Source organism: Urocampus carinirostris, chromosome 4, assembly GCF_059441175.1.
Source record: "Urocampus carinirostris isolate Australia breed hairy pipefish chromosome 4, RoL_Ucar_1.0, whole genome shotgun sequence".
NCBI classification, from domain to species: Eukaryota; Metazoa; Chordata; class Actinopteri; order Syngnathiformes; family Syngnathidae; genus Urocampus; species Urocampus carinirostris.
The window spans coordinates 47,010,764-47,025,657 of record NC_142352.1 but is presented as its reverse complement, the minus strand read 5'-3'; the positions used below and the strand labels follow the sequence as shown (position 1 = coordinate 47,025,657).

The following is a 14,894-nucleotide window of genomic DNA, read 5'->3' as shown; positions in this document are numbered from 1 at the left end:
TATTTATGAAATGATTTTATCTTTTGTGTTTATACAATATTTAGAACAGGATAAACAAAATTTAAAATTTGTTATAAACATGATTAAAATAAATTATTTTGTATCATCATGATCATGTTCATTTTTTTTAATTCATATACTGGACTGTCTCAGAAAATTAGAATATTGTGATAAAGTTCTTTATTTTCTGTAATGCAATTAAAAAAACAAAAATGTCATACATTCTGGATTCATTACACATCAACTGAACTATTTCAAGCCTTTTATTATTTGAATATTGCTTAATTTGGCTTACAGCTTAAGAAAACTCAAAAATCCTATCTCAAAATATTAGAATATCATGAAAAAGTATACAAGTAGGCTATTCAACTAATCACCTGAATCATCTAATTAACTCGAAACACCTTGCGAGGGTTTCCTGAGCCTTAAAAACACTCAACTTGGTTCAGTAAACTAAATCTCAAGTATGGGGAAGACTGCTGTCCAGAGGACCATCATTGATACCCTCCATCAGGAGGGTAAGACACAGAAGGAAAATTCTCAAAGAGCAGGCTGTTCACAGAGTGCAGTTTCAAAGCATATCCACAAAAAGTCTGTTGGAAGGGAAAAATGTGGCCGGAAACGCTGCACAACCAAGAGAGATGACCGCAGCCTTAACAAAATTGTGACGAAGAGCCGCTTCCAGAATTTGGGGGAGCTTCAAAGACAGTGGGCTGAAGCTGGAGTCCAGGTATCAAAAGCCACAGTTCACAGACGTGTCCGGGAAATGGGCTACAATAGCCGTATTCCCATGGTCAAGCCACTTCTGAACTCAAGACAACGGAAGAAGCGCCTGACTTGGGCTATGGAGAAGAAGCACTGGACAGTTGCAGAGTGGTCCAAAGTCCTCTTTTCAGACGAAAGCAAGTTTTGAATTTCATTTGGAAGTCAAGGCGCCAGAGTCTGGAGAAAGGCTGGAGAGGAGCAAAATCCAAGTTGCTTGAAATCCAGTGTGAAGTTCCCACAGTCAGCAATGGTTTGGGGAGCCATGTCAGCTGCTGGTGTTGGTCCACTGTGTTTCATCAAGTCCAGAGTAAATGCAACTGTGTACCAAGAGATTTTAGAGCACTACATGCTTCCATCTGCTGAAAAGCTCTATGGAGATGAGGATTTCATTTTCCAGCATGATCTGGCACCTGCCCACAGTGCCAAAACCACCAGTAACTGGTGCACTGACCATGGCATCACTGTCCTTGATTGGCCTGCTAATTCCCCTGACCTGAACCCCATCGAGAATTTGTGGGGTATAGTTAAGAAGAAGATGAAAGACACCAGACCTACAAATGCAAATGAGCTGAAGGCCGCTATCGAAGCATCCTGGGCATCAATAACACCTCAGCAATGCCACAGGCTGATTGCCTCCATGCCACGCCGGATTGATGCAGTAATCCGTGCAAAAGGATTCCCAACCAAGTACTTAGTGCATCAATGTACATTTTCAAATCTTTGATTTAGTTTTGCTGTTATAAAATTATTTTTTTACTTGGTCTGAGGAAGTATTCTAATATTTTGAGATAGGATTTTTGAGTTTTTTTCAGCTGTAAGCCAAAATCAGCAATATTCAAATAATAAAAGGCTTGAAATAGTTCAGTTGATGTGTAATGAATCCAGAATGTATGACATTTTTGTTTTTTTAATTGCATTACAGAAAATAAAGAACTTTATCACAATATTCTAATTTTCTGAGACAGTCCAGTATATATATATATATATATATATATATATATATATATATATATATATATATATATATATATATATATATATATATATATATATATATATATATATATATATATAAAATACATGGTTTCTGTTTTGTTGGATTTAATTCATTCTAGTGCAATTTTTCACATAGCAAATAAGATAAATGCTGTTGGCTTCAGGGGGGCTCCACCCTGGACCTGGCCGGGGCCTACGGCCCCTGGACCCTGGCTATTTCAGCTGAAAATGAAAATCTCCATTCTGATCCCTGGAAATCAAAGTCTATGTTATATTGTGCCGTGAGAGGAGTGCAGTAGGACATTGCTATAGGCCAGGGGTTAGCAACCAAAAATGATGAAAAATATTTCAATTAATGCAGCACATGTTGTATGTATCCATATCAGCTACATTAGCCTACTATCAAAATGTATACGTTGGATGCAGCACATCCTGTGGAGAATGATGCCTTGTGTGACTACTCTGATGTAAGCTAATGCCTCAAGTTTACCTTCATTACAATATTAATGAATGTATGCTATGATGAAATCAAATTTTTTATGTAATTTCTATCTTGAAGATTCTAAAAAAGAAGAAAATCGAACATGCATAATGTGCCCCTTAACTGGGCAATAAAAATAGTGCTATAAAACGAAGCATGCAATTAGAAAACAAAACAGAAGCCTTTTGAAAAGGTAAATACAATCAAATAATACGATTTAAGTTCGATTTATGTGCAAATGTCAAATAAGTCATTAAATGGGTAAAAGGCTGCAGCTTCTTTTTCTCTCTCTTTGGACACCAAATCAATTCTTGGGCCTGAGCAACAAAATACCAATAATATCCCTAAGTGTCATTTAAAATTTGTATTGACAAAAAAATCCAAAAACACTTAAACGGCTACTTTGGTACTAAAAAGTTCTTACCTGTTTAATGTGACTCCTGTGTTTTCAAAAATAACTCAACCTAATTCACTATCTATCTACAGCCCCGATTGAAATCAGGGCTGTAGATAGAGGGTGAGTTAGTTTGTGAACTTGCCCCTTTACAATAGGCAGAGTTTGCGTTCCGCTCGGCTTCAACGCGGGAAACACAAGAGAGGGGGAAAAAAGAGAGGAGAAATATACCATAGTTGAAATGTAATATTTATTCTACACATTGGGAAACGTTAAAACTGATTGTGTCATGTTTGTCCTCCTACTGAGACCACATTGAAAGAAAAATATCCCGTCCCCTGATCTTTTTCAATTTTGGAAAAGTGCCAGGGAGCCGCTCGGCAGTACTCAAAGAGCCGCATGTGGCTTCTGAACTGCAGGTTTCCGCCCCCCACCCTATGCCAATGTTCAGTATCTTTGTTTCTTTTTGTAATCAGCTGAATTACTGTAACATTTATCCCCATCAGTAGGTGACAGAAAATCACATTGGTTTTCATATAACACAAGAAAAATGACCCGGTGTTTCTGGGCCGATAGAAGATTGGATTTGAATGCTTGGAGTTGTTGGTGGTTGGAAGCTGCCAGACCCAATTTGCCCGCCAGAGGACATTTGAGATCTGATTAAAGCAGATCACACAAAGCAGCGGTTTATTGATTTTATTTGTATTCATTGAGGGTGCCTTGACATTAAACCTTGCTAAAAAAAAAAAAAAAAACTCACGTAGGCCTGAAGGACAACAGCTGTTTCGGAGCCTATAAGTCAGATACAAACACAATACACCTCCCACATACATATATATGTATATTGGGATTTAGAAATTACTTTAGATTAGTTAGTTTTATCTGCGCATGACGTTGCATAAGTACTGGACTGTCTCAGAAAATTAGAATATTGTGATAAAGTTCTTTATTTTCTGTAATGCAATTAAAAAAACAAAAATGTCATACATTCTGGATTCATTACACATCAACTGAACTATTTCAAGCCTTTTATTATTTGAATATTGCTGAATTTGGCTTACAGCTTAAGAAAACTCAAAAATCCTATCTCAAAATATTAGAATATCATGAAAAAGTATACAAGTAGGCTATTCAACTAATCACCTGAATCATCTAATTAACTCGAAACACCTTGCGAGGGTTTCCTGAGCCTTAAAAACACTCAGCTTGGTTCAGTAAACTAAATCACAAGTATGGGGAAGACTGCTGATCTAACTGCTGTCCAGAGGACCATCATTGATACCCTCCATCAGGAGGGTAAGACACAAAAAGAAATTTCTCAAAGAGCAGGCTGTTCACAGAGTGCAGTTTCAAAGCATATCCACAAAAAGTCTGTTGGAAGGGAAAAATGTGGCCGGAAACGCTGCACAACCAAGAGAGATGACCGCAGCCTTAACAAAATTGTGAAGAAGAGCCGCTTCCAGAATTTGGGGGAGCTTCAAAGACAGTGGGCTGAAGCTGGAGTCCAGGTATCAAAAGCCACAGTTCACAGACGTGTCCGGGAAATGGGCTACAATAGCCGTATTCCCATGGTCAAGCCACTTCTGAACTCAAGACAACGGAAGAAGCGTCTGACTTGGGCTATGGAGAAGAAGCACTGGACAGTTGCAGAGTGGTCCAAAGTCCTCTTTTCAGACGAAAGCAAGTTTTGCATTTCATTTGGAAGTCAAGGCGCCAGAGTCTGGAGAAAGGCTGGAGAAGAGCAAAATCCAAGTTGCTTGAAATCCAGTGTGAAGTTCCCACAGTCAGCAATGGTTTGGGGAGCCATGTCAGCTGCTGGTGTTGGTCCACTGTGTTTCATCAAGTCCAGAGTAAATGCAACTGTGTACCAAGAGATTTTAGAGCACTACATGCTTCCATCTGCTGAAAAGCTCTATGGAGATGAGGATTTCATTTTCCAGCATGATCTGGCACCTGCCCACAGTGCCAAAACCACCAGTAACTGGTGCACTGACCATGGCATCACTGTCCTTGATTGGCCTGCTAATTACCCTGACCTGAACCCCATAGAGAATTTGTGGGGTATAGTTAAGAAGAAGATGAAAGACACCAGACCTACAAATGCAAATGAGCTGAAGGCCGCTATCGAAGCATCCTGGGCATCAATAACACCTCAGCAATGCCACAGGCTGATTGCCTACATGCCACGCCGGATTGATGCAGTAATCCGTGCAAAAGGATTCCCAACCAAGTACTGAGTGCATCAATGGACATTTTCAAATGTTTGATTTAGTTTTGCTGTTATAAAATTTTTTTTTTTACTTGGTCTGAGGAAGTATTCTAATATTTTGAGATAGGATTTTTGAGTTTTTTTCAGCTGTAAGCCAAAATCAGCAATATTCAAATAATAAAAGGCTTGAAATAGTTCAGTTGATGTGTAATGAATCCAGAATGTATGACATTTTTGTTTTTTTAATTGCATTACAGAAAATAAAGAACTTTATCACAATATTCTAATTTTCTGAGACAGTCCAGTATATATATTTGAAAGCATTTTGTTGATGAAGCTGTATGAATACATGTAGGTAAACGTTTTGCACATAATTCCGCTCATTGCAATTATTTTGTAAAAAATAAAAATAAAAAATACAAGATAGAAATAAGGTCAAACTTGCAAAATAAGTCAAACACAAATTAACATCCAAAATGTCAACAAAATTATTAACCAAAGCAAGCTGTGTAACCTTCGGGACCAGGGTGACCACAAATTAGAAGAAAAACCTTGACACCCTCAATTAACGCAACGTGATCATTTAAGCTTAAAAAAAAGAAATAAATTGCTGCACGCGATGTAATTCTTAAACATTTTCTACAAGTAAAGTAGCTTTCCTCGAGGATACTTAATGAAAAAAAGGGATCCCAGGCAAAAAAAAAAGGTTGAAAAACACTGCTATAGTAAAACCTGCTATGATAAGAATTCAGATCACATCTCTACTTTCACGTCTTCCTGGTTGAATCGCTCTTGCCGTCTGCATGCAGCTCTTTGTATCAAATTAAATGCAGAACACTGACCTTTTCAGAGCTGCCACTTTCTTGTCTGTGCTTCAGGCTACAGGCAAGAAAAACAAAGCCCAAATTCAACTTTGTTGTAATTGAAGTTGCAATCAGCATACTTCTCCCCTTTCAATATATGGCATTTTGGACTGAACTGTAAGGACTCTTGTGGAGGTATATTACTCACAATGGAGGGAACCAATAACCATTGTTGCTCTGATTAATTAACATTTGAATTGCTTCCCAAACCTAACAGCTTCACGTTTTTTTTTTCTACTATCAATCTCATTTACCATAGGTTCTTGGCTGCCATCAGAGTTAAAAGAGACTTACATATTTTGTTTGAAAGATACTGCTGTTTTGGCTAGCAACAGAGTTTAAAACGCATTGCTTAAACTTCTATTTATTTCTTCTCAAAGACTCCAGGCTCCACACAAAATGACAACAAAAGTCTTGGAAGAGGTAATTAGCAGTGTTTATGTATTGAATACTTTAATTTATGTCCCAGATTTCCCAAGTAAAGCTCAATAAATTTTGCACTCTTACAATAGAGGCCTTGTCCTGTAAAATCAGCCTTTGAGAAAGCTGTTTGCAGACAAATATGGAGTAGCGTCTGAACGCCATCTAGAGGGCCTTGATAAATGTCACTGGTTTCACAAACTACGATTAATGATGGGGAAAGTAATCCACCAAAGAGATTGTGCCAACAGCAGTAAACTAGGTACTATATTATCTTTATCTGATGGCAAAAGGTCCGACAATTATAAAGCGAGGGAGCCATTCGCATGCAGCAATTCGCTGTGTCCGCCACTTTCAGCCTAGGATTAGATCCTCATCCCGAGCCCAAGCCCAACCTGATCCAAACTTCGGGCCAGTCAGGCCTAAAATGTCAATCAGGCAAGGTTTCTCTCTCGCTTTTTGATTATCATTATTCTTCTGTTTACACAGTTTTGTTTGAGTTAGATTACTTTACAAAAGACAGGCTTTATGTGTTGTGCTGTCGCGCGGCACGGCACCCTTTAAGTTTGTGTTTGTAAGGTATATTATCACTTAATAAGGGGAAATGCAACCACTAGTAAGGAAAACAATTGGTTAAGGTTGACTGGTGTGCTTTAGGGTGGATCTTCTTTTTGTAACCTGATAAAAAGAAAATGCTCAGGTGAATGTTTTTAGAACAGATTTTAAATTTGTCATAGTGAGGTTTTTTTGGGCAGTTCTCTCCAGTTCTACTTACATGTTAAAAATTCATTGACGTCATCCCTTCTTCCATTAAGTGTCTACTATACTCTAAACCCAGCAGTCAGCATGGGTTTTGATTATGATTTTCTCTCTGCTGAAGTATAGTTTGCCCATCTCCAACAGTGTTATACAGTGCATCCAGAAAGTATTCACAGCGCTTCACTTTTTCCACATTTTATTATGTTACAGCCTCATTCAAAATTGTATTAATTTAATCTCTTATCTCAAAATTCTACACAAAATACTCCATTATGACAATGTCTTTTTTTACTTTTTTTGAATTTAAAAAAAAAAGAAAACTAAGAAATCACATTTACATGAGTATCCACAGCCTTTGCCATGAAGCTCAAAATTGAGCTCAGGTGCATCATTTTTCCACTGATCATCCTTGAGATCTTTCTACAGCTTAATTGGAGTCCACCTGCAGTAAATTCAGTTGATTGGACATGATTTGGATAGGCACACACCTTTCTATATAAGGTCCCACAGTTGAGTGTGCATGTCAGAGCACAAACACCAAGCATGAAGTCAAAATAACTGTCTGTAGACCTGCGAGACAGGATTGTCTTGAGGCACAAATCTGGGGAAGGATACAGAAAAAAATTCTGCTGCTTTGAAGGTCCCAATGAGCACAGTGGCCTCCATTATTCGTAAATGGAAAACATGTGGAACCACCAGGACTCTTCCTAGAGCTGGCCGGCCTTCTAAACTGAGCGATCGGGGAAGAAGGGCCTTAGTCAGGGAGGTGACCAAGAACCCGATGGTCACTCTGTCAGAGCTCCAGCGTTCCTCTGTGGAGAGAGGAGAGCCTTCCAGAAGGACAACCATCTCTGCAGCAATCCACCAATCAGGCCTGTATGGTAGAGTGACAAGACGAAAGCCACTCCTTAGTAAAAGGAACATGGAAGCCCGTCTGGAATTTGCCAAAAAGCACCTGAATGACTCTCAGACCATGAGAAACGAAATTCTCTGGTCTGATGAGACAAAGATTGAACTCTTTGGTGTGAATGCCAGGCGCCATGTTTGGAGGAAACCAGGCACAGCGCATCACCAGGCCAATACCATCCCTACAGTGAAGCATAGTGGTGGCAGCATCATGCTGTGGGGATGTTTTTCAGCAGCAGGAACTGGCAGACTAGTCAGGATAGAAAGAAAAATGAATGCAGCAATGTATAGAGATATCCTGGATGAAAACCTGCTCCAGAGCGCTCTTGACCTCAGGCTGGGGCGAAGGTTCATTTTTCAGCAGGACAACGACCCAAAGCACACAGCCGAGATCTTAAAAGATTGGCTCCAGAACCACTACGTGAATGTCCTGGAGAGGCCCAGCCAGAGTCCAGACTTGAATCAGATTGAACATCTCTGGAGAGATCTGAAAATGGCTGTGCACAAACGTTTCCCATCCAAACTGATTGAGCTTGAGACTTATTGCAAAGAAGAATGGGCAAAACTGCCTAAAGATAGGTGTGCTAAACTTGTGGGATCATATTCAAAGTCTTGAGGCTGAATTTGCTGCCAAAGGTGGATCAACAAAGTATTGAGCAAAGGCTGTGAATTTTTATGAAAATGTGTTTTCTTGGTTTTCTATTTTTAATAAATTCAAAAAAGGTAAAAAAAAAAAAAAAAAAAACTTTTTCACATTGTCATAATGGAGTATTTTGTGTAGAATTTTGAGATAAAAGATTAAATTAATACAATTTGGAATGAGGCTGTACATAACAAAATGTGGAAAAAGTGAAGCGCTGTTAATACTTTCCGGATGCACTGTAGCTACGTATAAGTACTTCAACTGCAGAACACCAACAGCGGCATGCAAGGCTGACGCTGTTTTCAGCGGCACGGTTTTCCAGTCTCCTCTGAGTTTTTTACATCACGTCTTTTCAGATCGTGTCACATTTTAAAATGGTGACTATCATATTGTTAGATAGTGATTACAAATACAGACGCTCCCTTACTTACGACCATTCGACTTCCGAAAAAGAGTAGATGTGAACATCGTTTTTGGGATGTTGACATTGCTGTAAGTTAGATTTTGTATTGTGTGCACCTTTTTCTGAGTACAGGACATTACTGTAGTGCTTCTCTCCGCCGCTACTGTTGTGTCGTTGTGCTGAGAGGTCACCCACCATCCACCCAGAATAAGAAATCCACTTCCTCTTCCTAGTTCGTGTGTAAACATTCTATACTGTACTTACAACGTTCTAAGAACTTAGACATTTTTATTGTCATATATCTAGCCCTGTGGTGAGGGGCCCTCTCCTTGTGAGAGGTAAGAGAATTCTCCCACCATGGTCCGCTGTGTGTCGTAAAAGGTGACTAAAGTGGAAGGAGCGAGGGGACTGGGGGTCCTCTCCTTTCTATCTCTATTCCCTTAGAGACAGCAAGGCAAAGAAAGGGGGTGGGAGACCGAAAGTCATAGGGTCACTAAATGTGAGAGGATGTGGAAGTAAAGCGACTGAGTGGAAGAAAGAGGAGATCGGAAGGATGATGACTAAAAGGAAGGTTGATGTGTTAGCCTTGAGTGAAACAAAGATGAAAGGAAAGGGTGAAGTACAGCTTGGAGGTATGTATGGTAGAAGGTCTGGAGTTACGGGTGGACATGCTAGAGAAGGAGTGGCTGTGCTTGTGAGTGAGAAAGCAAAGGAAAAACTGGTGGGGTGGAAAGAGATATCTTCCAGATTGATGTGGGTGAGGTTGAAGTGGGGTGTAGAAGTATGGATGTTTATTAGTGCATATGGACCTGGTTCAGAAAGAAGCGCTAAAGAGAGAGAGGAGTTCTGGAAGGACTTGTCCGAATGTGTGGCAAGTGCGAAAGAACGGTGGAAAGTGGTAATACTAGGTGACCTGAATGCTAGAGTGGGTGATGAAACGGTTGAAAATGTGATTGGTAGATATGGAGTACCAGGAAGAAATGAGAGTGGGAATAAATTGATTGAATTATGTGTGAAAAATGAGTTGGTGATTGGAAATACATTGTTTAAAAGAGGGACCTGAATAAGTATACCTTTGTCAGAGTGGATAGTGGAAAGATGGTGGACAGAGCACTGATGGATTATGTAGTGGTTAAGAAAGGGATGTTAAGTAGATTGTTGGATGTGCATGTTTACAGAGGTGAAATGAGTGTTATGTCTGATCATTTTTATGTGGAAGGAAAACTGAGAATAGTTGGATCGTGGAGGGCTAGTTATACGAAGAGTGTAAGGGAAGAGGTGAAAATGTCAGAGTTGAATAAGGCAGAAAAGGAAAGAGAGTTAAAGAGAGGATAAGGGAAGAGTATGAACGGATTAGTAGAAGAGAAATAGAGAGTGTGGAAATTGAATGGAAGTGGTTTGAAGAGGTGGTGTTGAGGAGTGCAAAAGAAGTGTGTGGAATGAGAAAAGTTGGTCGAGGCATTAGGAAAGTAAGTGAATAGTGGAACGATGAGGTATCAGAGGCTGTGACAGAAAAGAGACGTGCCTTTGAGGAGTGGCTGTAAAATAAGAGTGGTGATGCGTATGAAAGATATAAAGTGAAGAAAAGGTTGTTAAAAGTGGCAGTGGAAGCAGTGAAAAGGAAAGCAAATGATGAATGGTGTCGAAAGATAGGAGTGAACTTTGAGGAAAGGAGAAAAGTGTTCTGGAAAGAAGTGAAAAAAGTAAGAGTCTGGAAAGGAAGAGAAAGTGAAAGATAAGGATGGTAGATTGCTGGTGAGCGGGAGTGCAGTCAGGACGAGATGGGCAGAGTATTTTGAGGAGTTGCTATATGTGGAGGATGAGAGAGAAGTGAGAGTCGAGGCGATCGATGGTATGGAGAGAATGCCGGTGTTGGGTGATTTAAATGTGAAGCTTGTGGAAACATGGGAGGTGCAAGAGGCAGTGAAATAAATGAAAGGGGGGGAAGGAACCTGGGTTGGATGGCGGTACTGCTGAATTCCTGAAAAAAGGTGGCACAGCTATGATTGACTGGTTAGTACGCTTGTTGAATATATGCTTTTAAGTGGTGTGGTTCCTGTTGATTGGTGTAGTGCATGTGTGGTGCCATTGTATAAGGGTAAAGGTTATAAGTATGCATGTAGCAATTCGAGAGGCATCAGTTTGTTGTCTGTGCCGGGTAAGCTGTATGGAAGAGTCTTGATTAAGAGAGTGAGAGAAAGAACAAATGAGGTGGTGATGGAGGAGCAGAGTGGTTTCAGAAAAGGAAGAGGATGTGTGGATCAGGTGTTTGTAGTACGACAGGTGTGTAAGAAATATTTTGCAAAAGGTAAGGATGTTTATTTGGCTTTCATGGACTTGGAAAAGGCGTATGACAGAGTTGATAGAGAGGTGTTGTGGCAAGTGATGGTGATGTATGGAGTGGGTGGAAAGTTGTTGGAAGCATTGAAGAGTTTTTATATGAACAGCAGAGCATATGTAAGAGTAGGGAGTGAGACAAGTGAGTGTTTCCCAGTGTTGACTGGTGTGAGACAGGGGTGTGTGATGTCACCATGGCTGTTTAATGTGTACATGGATGGTGTGGTGAGGTGAATGCAAGAGTATTTGGCAGAGGTGTAGAGATGTTGGACAACAGTGGAACAGTGTGGCAGGTAAGTCAGTTGTTGTTTGCAGATGACATTGCGCTTGTGGCTGATTCTGAGGAAACATTATGAAGGTTGGTAACAGAGTTTGGAAGAGTATGTGATAGGCGTACGTTATGTGTCAATGTTGGGAAGAGTAAGGTGATGAAGTATTAACGTGATGGAGTGGGCATGACGTTAGAAATCAGGTTGCATGGACAGGTGCTGGAAGATGTTGAAAGCTTTAGGTACTTGGGTTGTGATGTGGCTGCAGTTGGCGGAATGGAGTGTGAGGTATTGCACAGAGTGTTTGAGGAGTATGTTAGGAGTGACAAGATTGGATATATTGAGAAATGAAATTGTGAGAGAGAGAACTGGAGTAGTCGTGGAACTGAGCAAGCGTGTGGATAAGAGAGTACTCGGTTGGTTTGGACACATGGAGAGGATGGATGAGGAGCGAATGTTGAAGAGGATCTACAGTGCAGAAGTCAATGGAAGGAGACCAAGAGAAAGGCCGCGATTGACGTGGATGGATGGTGTTATGAGTGCACTGCAGGAAAGAGGTCTAAATATAATGGAAGCTAGGGCTCTTGTTTGTGATAGAAAGGAGTGGAGAGGTGTTGTAAAAGGATAGTGGGATTGTGGACGCGTTCTTAAGGATGGGCTGGGCACCCGTATAATGCGGCAGGGGTAAGCCAGTGAAAGCTGTCGGGCCCTGCTGTTTAACAAAAGAGTGTGTTGTGTCACCCTGACCCGAGTGACATGGCCGCTTTCTGGTGTCCCATTTCATCTGGAGGGACGAAAGCATGACCAACTTAGGTGCCGAGGTGCCTAACTTGTTTGGGTGTCTGGGCAATTGAGCATAGTCCAAAACATTTTGTGTGTGTTTTTTTTTGCTATTTTATTTCCCTTTTATTTTCTTAGTAATTGTATGTGTTTGTCTTGCTGTCGGTCACCCCTCTTGAGGGATATGACCAAGGTAGATAGATAGATAGAATATATCTCGTGCATCCTTAATTATGGTTGGTGTAACGTACGAAGAAGAGGCCAGCCGTTTCATTTGACATGAAAGTGCAATATGGAAGTTTGATGCTATTGAGAAAATGGCTCGTTTTTTTTGGCCACATTTTAACACGGAAGAGGAAGTTGCCTAACTTTTGGAGCTCATCTTCCAAAAGTAAGCTAAACTTAAATTTATTTATCTTTATAGAACATATTATTTTATGACGTGTTTTTCCATCTTCACAACATTGCTAACATTCGCCCTATGCTGTTTCAGTTGGATGCGTTTGTTACCTCCGGCCTCGATTACTGTAATGCACTACTCTCCTCTTCCCGAAGTCCAAAATCAAGATCCTTCAGCTGGTACAAATTGCTGTAGCAAGGCTTTTAACTAAGACAAGGAACTTTGATCACATTACCCTGATTTTAGCTAACCTGCATTGGCTCCTTGTTAGCTTAAGATGTGATTTTAAGGTTCTGTTGGTATTATACAAAATCATGCATGGACTTGCTCCCTCATATTTTTTAGATTTAATTTCACCCTACGTTCCTGGCCGGATGCTTCGCTCTGAAAATGCTGGTTTACTAGTGATCGCAAGGCAAGGAAGAGAACCGCAGGTTCGAGAGCGTTCTCCCCGGTGCTGTGGAATGCTCTTCCCCCTGAGATTCGATCAGTGGAACTGTTTGAATCCAGGCTTAAACACACTTCTTTAGCGTATGAATGATCTATATTTCATGTTGATAATATCTGTGTATTATTTGTTATTGCAACATCCATTGCAGCCTGGTCATCCTGGAAGAGGGGTTACCTTCTCAAGGTTTCTTCATTTTCCTCACGTTGATGTTTTTGAGTTTTTCCTCCCCTCATGTAGGTTTTAGATCAGGGGATGGTGTAAAAATAGTCTATGATTTGCAATAATCTCTGGTCTGTGCAGCCCTTTGACACTCCTTGTAATTAAGGGCTATACAAATAAACATGACTTGACCTGACTATAAATATTACAAGGTTCTACAATTCAACTACCTGTCTGTTCTTCTCTATTCAGCTGGCTCAAATATTGCTTAGGAAATTTCACTTTCTTTGACATACAACAACTTATTTTAAAAACAGTTACTTTTCCTGGTAAGTTGTTACTTTCACACTAGAATAGTTCAGTAACTAACTTAATTACCTTTTGTAAGAAGCAGCGTGTAACTATAACTATGTACTTTTTTAAAGTAACATGGCCAAAACTGATTACCAATGTCAACTGGGGATTTCCTTAAACTCTTGACAAGGAAGCTTGGATTTGAAAAAACACGTCATTAAATTAGAGCATATCGACTAAGAGATGTTCCTTTTGGGTGTAAGAAGCAAAAACAACCAGACTCTTGTGCCTTCTGGTGTGTATTTTTGAGCTGAGCAGTCAGTCATCAGACCGAAGAAGCAATATGTAGCTTTGAGCAAAGACGTTTTAGAGGCCTCACACCACGACCCATTAGCCGGACACCGCAAGTAACCGTGGCAGGTCCACTTGCAGGATTTCGCTATGGCAGAGTGAGACGACGCCATCGGGTCTGTTGCTGTGAGCTGTCATCGCTGGTATTGATCGGGTGACACACGAGCCCCAGGAGGAAGTACGCAGCGGCAGATTGGACCTGCTTGTTGTTTTCCCTTTCTGCTTTCTTGGCGTGACGCAATCGACACAGGAGCTATTGATCGGGCAATTATACGAGTTGACTGGCAAGGAAATAATTGCTTGGTCTCAGATCTCCTGGCAGGAGCCTGAACACAAGGTTGGGAGTGTTACTTTAAACATGTAATCCTATAAAGTTACTAGTTACCTGTCAAAAGATGTAATCATAATCGAAATACCTTAATACTGCAGTAGTGTCACTTGATTACTTTCGATGACTTTTTGGATCTATTCAATGTATTCAATACCAAATATATTGAATAAATAAACAAGTAAAAATGACAAAAGAAACGTACTATTGATAGAATTACAAAATTGTGTTTATGAGAAATTAACAATGTAACCTTAAATAAGAATTGAAGGTAATCAATGTCCGGTAGTTGCTTGTAGCCCTAAAAAAATTGCATAAATCTTTACAATATTTTATAGTTTATGAACCCCTTAACGTTACGCTGGCCCACTGGAGGGCCACTGGACTTTTGATAAACAAATATGTCCCTTTACGATGTCACCAATCACTGAAATATGTCATGTCACCTATCATTGGAAAGCTGGGATTCCAGATATGATTATTTCAAAATATACCTATTACAGAAACGTCACAATCGGTCTGAAACAAAATATCCAAAAACAATTAAGCCGAGGTAAGTTACCATTACGTCCCCTGCCCACCTTAAACTTCGTTGAATGTCCCCTAAAATGGCTTTTTTACATCAGTTACAGTAGAATCCATATAATCCAACCGTGTAAAAAAGTTACTCCTAAACACATGATAAT

At 40.1% G+C, this 14,894-nt stretch overlaps 1 long non-coding RNA gene across 2 annotated transcripts in view; it reads left to right on the top strand.

The window, feature by feature from the left end:
• The first annotated feature begins 469 nt into the window (after nucleotides 1-469).
• LOC148368018 (uncharacterized) overlaps nucleotides 470-14,894 on the top strand; it is a 532,004-nt gene continuing 517,579 nt past the window's right edge. The window contains exon 1 of one of the 2 annotated variants that reach the window (XR_015850362.1): nucleotides 470-518. This is a non-coding gene — a long non-coding RNA (uncharacterized LOC148368018). Of the gene's footprint in view, nucleotides 519-3,890; nucleotides 3,933-14,894 lie in introns of those variants that run through there. The other variant, XR_015850361.1, reaches the window with a different exon arrangement.